We start from the raw sequence: 8,915 nt of genomic DNA, 5'->3' as shown, positions 1-8,915 counted from the left end.
GGCAAGTTCTTGGCATGACTTTCCTGGCCTTAAGAAGGCTGTTGAAAGCTCCATTTGAGATTCCTTATGAAAAGGTCCAACGAAGTCAAACTTCACAGAGTCTGTATGATCAATTACACTTATGTTAATAGGCCAAGTTTATTGAAACCAGACTTATTTTGCAAACAGATTAGTCTTAATTTGGCTATATTTTGTAGAGATGTGGATAATTTTAGAGGGAAAAAATTGTTTCATTAATATACCTTCATGTATATTAAGTTCTCATGATGTTAATTATCATTGAGGTTTGATATTTATTGCTTAAGACTCATTTCCTAGATGGCTCCTTGTTTCTATGTTACATTATTGTGAAGTTTCACTGAATTATTTAAAAGACATTCTAAGCTTGGTTCTGAAGCTTACCTCAGTAATCTATCTTTGGATGAAGATCAGATGCCCCATGACCTGCAATGTGCACAATCTCTGCAGGAGATTGTGCACATTGGAAAAGAAATCAAACAAAAGTTTCTTTGCAGCCATGTTGTAAAATAATAATACCTGATAATACCTTATCAGGTATTATCTACTAATCCATGTGTTGTCAAATTAAAGGGCATAGACTCATGGATTCACATCTCTCATTTTAAAAAGTGCCCTCCACCCAAGTGGGCTTTGACACCTATTTCTGACCTGGCTTTCACTGACTGAGGCAAGTACCATCAAGCCAAGATGAGAAGAAGACATCAGTGGTAGACAATGGACCCAGGTATCTGGACCAAGCCTGTAAGACTCGCTCTACCAGTTCAATTGAACTGTTTACCAAATGTTTATCTCTCTATCAAATTGAAAATTATTGTTTTATTTCTAGCTGTGCTTTTGCCCCAATGTTCAGGATGAAAAGAACATTGTCTAGTAAAGTTGTCACAGCGTATAGCTACTGAGGGCAATTTAACAGACTGTTGGATCAGTCATCAAATTCCTCAGTGAATACAAGACTGATTTAGGCCCCTCTTAATACCTGTCACCGACTTTTCTGATGTTCCAAAAATTACCACTCATCTAGAATGACCTCTCTCTGACCTAACATTTCAGGTTCAAATTCTTCAGCATATTAATGTGTCCATCCCTTGTCTGATACTGTCCTCAGTCTTTAGAGACCAGATACAACATACCCTAGGACTGCTTCACTCTGTTCCTTACTTAATTAACAGATGTCTTAAAGAGAAAAACACGAGTAAATTATGCCAGCTACTCTTAAATGTCAAATGCCATACAGATAGCTTTTGGAAAAGCTGCAAGAAAAATGATCCGTGGTTTAATACTATGTTAAGAAAACTTCCAATTAACAAGGCTATCATTGAGCCTGCTTGTGCTCCCCCAGGTTTTATCTTTGCATGTGGTATTAGAATTGACCACTTTCCCAAAGATGGGCACATAAATGTCTTAATAGCTGGCAAATAGAATCATTATGTTTACTGGTACATTATGCTACCCCATTGCTTCTATATAAGGCAATAGATGAACCTCCTTTCTCTGTTCATTACAGAGTCAAGAGATCCATTTTAGCAGGATACCAAGATACCTGGTGGGAAAGTCTTTTGGGAATCTCAATTCGTAGTGCAGGAGTATATGTAAGCAGAGAGATGATCAGAAATCTATCAGTCACCATTGGTCAAATAGCTGAGGACACTGCAAAAAACATTGCAGCACAACAGACATCCCTAAGCTCCTTAGCCCAAGTAGTATTTGATAACAAGGTTGCCTTAGATTTTCTGCTGGCTTAACAAGAGTTGTGCTGTTGCCCACATTACTTGTTGCACTTATATCAACACCTGTGGAAAAGTAGGCATACACTTAGAAAAAAAATTCCCAAAAGGCAAAAAGGCTAAAAGATGTATGGGAAACTAACCCTTTAAATAATCTCTTTGGTTAGCTTCCCTCAGTAATAGGCCTTTTTTTTCCTGCTTTGCTTTATAGATGCTTGTCATTGTTGTAGTAAGTATTATTATTCTTTTCCTAGCTATCAAGGTACTCATGACATGTATCCCTGTTTGCTCTAAGTTGACTGCTCCAAACACATGTATAAAGTTTGTGTGACAATTTGATATAATTGATAATATAGCCTATGTTTATCCATCATCATATACCTCTGTGTTTACTTTGGTTGATTAATTAATTACTCCCCAATGAGAATAATTAGGCAACTCTTTTCCTAGAAAAAAGAAAAAGAGAGGAAGTCCTAGCACTGAGGGACATGTTGGACAGGCAGCAACCACTCTGGCATCAAGGGAAAAATATTTTGGTCATCCCTGCTCTCTTTTGAAAGATTTTATTCAATCAAAAAAAGGAAATGATGGAAGAAATGTTCACATATTGAGGTATGGGGAAGTCATTCTGGCATATACATGATTTAACTTTATGCTAACTAGAACAGCCTGTTTTGTGACCTATTAAATATACGTTGTACACCTGCTTTAACTGATAAAGAAAAGGCTGCATTGACCGGAAGTAAAACTGTCCATTTTAAAGATAAATAGTAAATGCCTCCCTTCCTGGGACACCAGTGCTGGTACTCCTTTGATGATAAGTCTCTTTTCCTAGGTGCCAGGGCTTTACTGACTCGCTGTGTTATGTGCTGATCTGTCTTTTCTGAAACCATGAAGGGATGTACTCTTGTCATGTTAGATGTTCTTTTTTCCGACAAGGTATGTTCTGAAAACCATGTTTCTCTGGAACTATCGGAGACACTGTCTCCTGGAGTGTAGTCCTCAGTTTGGCTCAAATAAAACTCTCTTCTATTATTATTATTATTATTAATTGATTATTGATGATTTCTGTCAACAAAACGTATCCCCAGACATTGCCAAAAAGGCTCCTGGGATGAAGATCCCCCTTACCTAGTTAAGAGCCACTGTTTTATGCTGACCAATCATCCTAGTTTGCCTTGGACTGAGGGATTTGCCAGGGATTTAGTGTTAAAACCAAGACAGTTGGCGACAAATTGGGATGATTAGCCACCCTACAGGTAGAATTTCATCTCCTGCTTAAATAAAGTCTGTTGTGGAGAGGGGCATTGTGTTGATAACATGGTGGTTGTCCTGGCAGTCTTGAGTTTCTCTAGATTATTTCTGTACCAAGCACATCTGCCCAATACTGCTTTCTTCCCCACTCATATCTTTCAAGGGGTGTAGGGGAAGTGACCTACTTCACAGAGGCTAGCTTAGTAGAAGACCAGAGAGAATGCTGGTGTGTGTGTGTGTGTGTGTGTGTGTGTGTGTGTGTGTGTGTGTGAGAGAGAGAGAGAGAGAGTTGGGAGGGGCAGTTGGGCGCTGGACTTTAGAGCCCATTGGTGCTGCCTGGGTGGGTGATATGCATGTGTGTTTATACCAGGAGTTAATGGAGACTGGATGGGGGAAGGTTTTCAGCTCTGTATTAATTTGGCCTATACCTATGAGATATGCATATTTTATTTGGTACAGTATTTTGAAATATTTTTATGAGTTATTCCGACAATTTAATCAAGGGTATTTCCCTGAGAGAAACAAAAGGAAAACCTCAAAAGTGGTTTGTTATCAGGATTATTTTTGCTGTGCTGTTGAGAATACATTTGCAATAGTAATAAAAATTTTGGTTGTTTGCTTATTTACGAAGCATTTCCCAAAATACATCATTTGTCACTCAGCCTTTTGCTCTTGATGTCATTCATTTGCCCATTTACAGGATGAAAATAAGTGAGTTCTGAAAGTGATAAGAGACCTGCTGAGGTCAAACGCAAGATTCTGCATCTGAATAACTGGACTCTGCCTCTTATGACTCCAGACCCCTCCAGGCTCTGGGAGAATGAGTCCTGCATTTAAGTGCTGAGTCTGGGTTGCTGTAAACCTAAATGGTAAAATGACAAGTGTAGACGCAGAGGGTGTGAATCATCTCTATTGCCGTGACTGTCACTATGACCATGGCCCTTCCACCTTCTCCGTCTTCAGCAAGTGGGGGGATGAAGCAGGTTCTGTGAGGGTGGTGCCTAAGACCCACAGTCATCTGGCACCAAGGCATCCTCCTTGCTGATACCTGCCTGTGTCTTCCTCTGTGCTCTTCGACACAGGTGTTGGGGGTGTGATTGCATTTTCCTTGATTATGTAAACGGGTGTCTTTTGCCAAGAACTCTCCATGCCCCGAAGCTCTGAGCTTGGTCCCTCCCATCGGCTGACTTCATTTCATTTTGGGGGGAGGCGTATTTTTCAAGTTGCAGAGCAGTAATAACTGGCAGTGCCTCTTGGGCGTAAGGTACCTGGAGTTCAGAGACCCCCAACCCGTGACAATGACAGATGAGTTGGTTTTCTTTGTGAATGGCAAAAAGGTAAGCAAGCTGACCTTTTCTCTGGTTTCCCTGATCCCCGGGAGGGATGTGTGTCCTCTGGAAAAGACCTGTTCTTGTTCTCTCTCTTTTGTGTTCTCCCTTATTTGTTTGCCTTCTCTCTTTCTCTCTCTTCCTTCAAAGCTGTTGCTGCATTTGGGGTAACACTGGGGAAAGAGGACTTTCTCAGGGTTAGAACACAGTCAAGGTACTCACAGGGCAAAGGAGTGATGGGGAGGGAAGCGAGAAGAAAGGCGTCTGAGAGTTCCACCCGTGCTCCCTGCAAACTCTTCGCGGTAATAGAGACACTGGCAGGAAGCTGAGAAAGGTGGACAGGGTTCTAGGTGAGATTGGAGGTCACCTCCATTTCTGTGTTTAATCAAATGTATCCTAAGGCTTTTGTTGCTTTCTTTACTGAGAAAAGGAGCAGGAATGTGTTTTCTTGCTAATCTCAGGGTATAAGATGTACACAGCTTTGATTCTGAGATTTCATCTGTGTAAATGTAACAGCTAAGTTGTGTGAGGACATATACTGACATCTTGTGGCAAGCCACAACTTTTCTTTCTTAAAGGGCACGCTTCTCACCCCCCCCTCCACCCCACACTTAGTTATACATATAAGTATTGCAAACCTCTTACTTTGATAAAAATTGCTCACTTGGATTAACTTCATTGGTGCACAGGGACCTAGGGAAGGTGGGGATGGTAGGGCAGAGGGCGGTCTTATGATAAGGGTACCAGTCCTTGCAGCACCGGAAGGGTGAGAATCTTTGCAGATTTTAATGCAGGTGCAGGGAGAAGAGGGGGCAAGCGCATCACATTGTCTCCACTGTCCACTTGCTCTCCCTACATGGGTGTTGAGGTGCTTGCATCTGCTTCAGCTCCCTTGTTGGAAAGGAAAGTGACAGTAAAAGGGTAGCCTTGGTTGCGCATAGTGAATGGCCGTGTGCACAGTATGAGTGATGATTATACCCCGTCATCAGAGAAATTTTATTTGTTTTGCAACATTGGCAATTTTGAGTTGAGGAACTGGGTGACTTTGGAGGCAATTTTCAAGAACTAAAATGCATCTAAATGCTTAAATTGTCAGGATATATTTGGGTGACTAGCAGGGGAATTCCATGAGCCATCACAATTTCAGTGCTCTTAGGACTGTTGGATTCAGTTTCAGTGGTATCACTGGGTGGCCCTGGGAACTGGGGTCAGCTGTGCTCTTCCAGGTGCAGAGCTGTCTCTCTGTACCGACTTCTTTTCAGGATTGGTCTCTGGTAGCAAAGTAAGAGGCAGGGCAAATCTTCCTTGTTGGTGGCTGTTAGACTTGCAGCCAAGAATTCCAACGACTTTGTCACATTTAGCAATTACATTGTAGAGATTTAAGAAACAGTCGTTGAATTGGCTTTCTCGACCCATTACTTACACAGTGGCATCTTCATGGCATTTTTCTAAGCAATTTTTATATTGGGTGACCAAACGGATTCAGTGACTTCCAAGGCACAGTCTCACTCTAAGGTTTGATTATTTATTAAGCCATCAGTTCACGTGTGACGGTACAAGCTTCTGTTCTTCTTTGGGGACTGTTTGCTATGATGCACCGGATCTAGAAGCGAACATTTCAAGGTGAATCTGGTTTGGTGAAAATTGTTTCCCCACGTATTTTATTTTCACCTTAGGAAAGCAATTTAAAATTTGTAGATAGTATCATTACATCAAACCCTACTATCTCTTGAAGCTTCTACTACTACAGGTTTCTGTGATGAGTATCAGTGCTTTTAATTTTATAAACATGCAGACTTTTGAGAATCTGCTGGAAAGGTGGTGAGGCAATGCAAGGAGGGATGAGGTGAAAGCAGCGCTATAAAAACTAGACTAAGCAATGGAATTCCCAGTCAATTAAAGACAGCTGTAAGTTTCTTCCCGATTCTATTCCCAAGATATTCTAGATCTTTTGTTACCAGATATTGTGCAAGAAGGTTACCAAAGAAGCTGTTGGTACTTGGTGACTCACTCTTAAATATGAGCTCCCTGTTTCAGACCAGGATTCTGTCTTCACCCGCTGTGGTCCTGGAGAGGGTGTAAGATGTAAATGATCAGATACCTCGAGGGCCTTCTGTGGTGGTGACAGGCCTTGTTGACTATGGTTTCCACATCTGATCTAGAGTCAGAGTCGAAGGGAAAGAGCTGCCCAGGATTTTGGTATCACCGTAGTGACCGTCCTCTTGGAGGACAGGATTCTTGTTTTTCTGAACAGTCACTCTAGTTAGTGGAGATGATGGCCCCGAGAGGAGTCTGGGAAGATTCGGCATGTAGGGTGCAGCTGAAGGTGTCCAGGAGTGATCCCCACGAGAAGCAGCAGTCAGTGATGAGACAACACTCACTCAGTCACTCACCCACCCACCTACCCATGTCGTCAACATTTACAAGCTCCTCCCAGACCTGAGCCTATGGGACACATAAGCACTGGAGGAATACAATCTCTAAGACCAGGCATTTACCATTCAGGAGTTTATGAACTAGTTGGCAAAGTGGATTGTGATTAGGTAAGGTACCATATTCCAAAATGTATTTCAAAGGAAAGTATCCCCACCAGATACTCTCCTTAGATATTCTTAGACCACTTTGTATAGTATTGGCACATAGTAGGTGCCCAATTAATGTGGACAGAATGAATGGATGAATATTAAAACCCTGAGAAACCCTCTACTAAAGAAATTTATTTTTCAAACTTTGTACTTTAAAGGTATTTTAAATTTACATGGAAGTTGCAAGAAGAATACAAAGAAATATTAAAGACTTTCCCAAATTCAACACCTAACATTTTGCCACATTTGCTTTAACATCCTCTCTTTAAGTATACATACATGTGTATAGATCTATACATATAAATAGATATATGAATACATAATTATATATTTTTTATGTATGTAATTAATTGGAATAAATACGTAAAGTATAAAATTTTCTTTCTGAACCATTGAGGATAAATTTCAGATATCAGGGACTTCCCTGGTGGTCCAGTGTTTAAGAATCCTCCTTCCAATGCAGGGGATGCAGGTTCAATCCCTGGTCAGGGAAATAAGATCCCACATGCCGCAGGGAAACTAAGCCTGTGCACTCTAGAGCCCGTGCACCACAACTAGAGAGCCCATTTGCCACAACTACTGAGCCTGCATGCTCTGGAGCCCGTGTGCCACAACTAAGACCCAATGCAACCAAGTGAGTAAATGAATAAATAAATAAGTATAAAAAATAAATTTCAGATATCATACTTCTCTATCCTTTAAACTAAGAATAAGTATATTCTTACATAACCACAATCTAATTATAAAAATCAGGAAATCTAGTTAATATAATATGTTAATATAATACTAGTCTAATACTAGTCTGTATAATATAATACTAGTCTAATCTATAAACTTTATGCAGAGTGTTATTCCAAGTTTCCCAGTAAAGTCATTTATGGCTTTCACCCCCCAATCCCAGGATCCAGGATCATGCCTTGTACTTAGTTGTCATATCTCTTTAGTTTCCCTTAATCTGGAACAGCTCCTGAGCTTTCCTTTGTCTTTTGTGACATTGATGTCTCTGAAGAGAACAAGCCATTATTTTTTAAAATGTCCCTCATTTTGAGCTTGTGTCGTGCTTTCTTCTAATTAGACTCAGAGTCTGCATTTTGGGCAGGATACCAGAGAAGTGACATGTCTTTCTTGGTGGATTATATCAGGAAGCACATGTTATCGGTTTTCCCCATTATTTGTGATGTGAACTTTGATCACTCAGTTAAGGTGGTGTCCACCAGTAATCTTACAATCTCCACTGTAAGATTACTCCTTTCCCTTTATAATTAATGAATAATCTGTGAGAAGATACTTTGGGACTATGTAAGTACCTTGATTATCAAACTTTCATCTGCTAGTTGCAGCATCCATCGATAATTCTTGACCAGATCAGTTATTGTGCTGAATTACAAAATGGCCACCCAAAATGGCCACTAGTTGGTATTCTTCTGTCAGGAAGAACTTTCCTTTCTCTCCTACTTGTTTGTTTATTTATTAATGATCGGTTTGGACTTATGAGTTTCGATTCTAGTTAATGGTTTGTAATCCATTATGGCTATTATTTGTTTTGGTGCTTGAGTTTTACCAGAGCAATCTGTTTAACCCAGCATTTCCTAAGCTCACTTCCCCACAGTGTTTTTCTTTTAGAATACACATTTCCTTTGGGTATCCTTTTGAGAGAGGGTTCTGTGGAGTTTGCTGGGACAAACACTGCAGCCATGCCATAAGAGTGGTCTGGTCATTCTCTGAGGAATTCAAGGAAGGTTGGACCACTTGTGGCTGGGGTGATAGGGAAGTGTTTGGGGTCTTCTGATAAGTCAAGATGCAGGTGAAAGAGGAGTGGAATGGCCAAAGGCACAGGAGTTAGAAGGTTTAAGTTGTATTTTCACTGGAGTATGAAGACCAGCTTGGCAGGGAAGCAGGAGGGGGACAGGCTGAAAATGAAGACTGGGGACACATTGAAAAGGGTCTTGAAAGACAGCCTAAGGAACTTGGATGCTACCTTGAATATGTGGGAGGTCACTGAA

The sequence above is a fragment of the Physeter macrocephalus genome, chromosome 12 (genome assembly GCF_002837175.3).
Source record: "Physeter macrocephalus isolate SW-GA chromosome 12, ASM283717v5, whole genome shotgun sequence".
In the NCBI taxonomy this organism is placed as follows: Eukaryota; Metazoa; Chordata; class Mammalia; order Artiodactyla; family Physeteridae; genus Physeter; species Physeter macrocephalus.
This window is presented reverse-complemented; position numbering follows the sequence as displayed.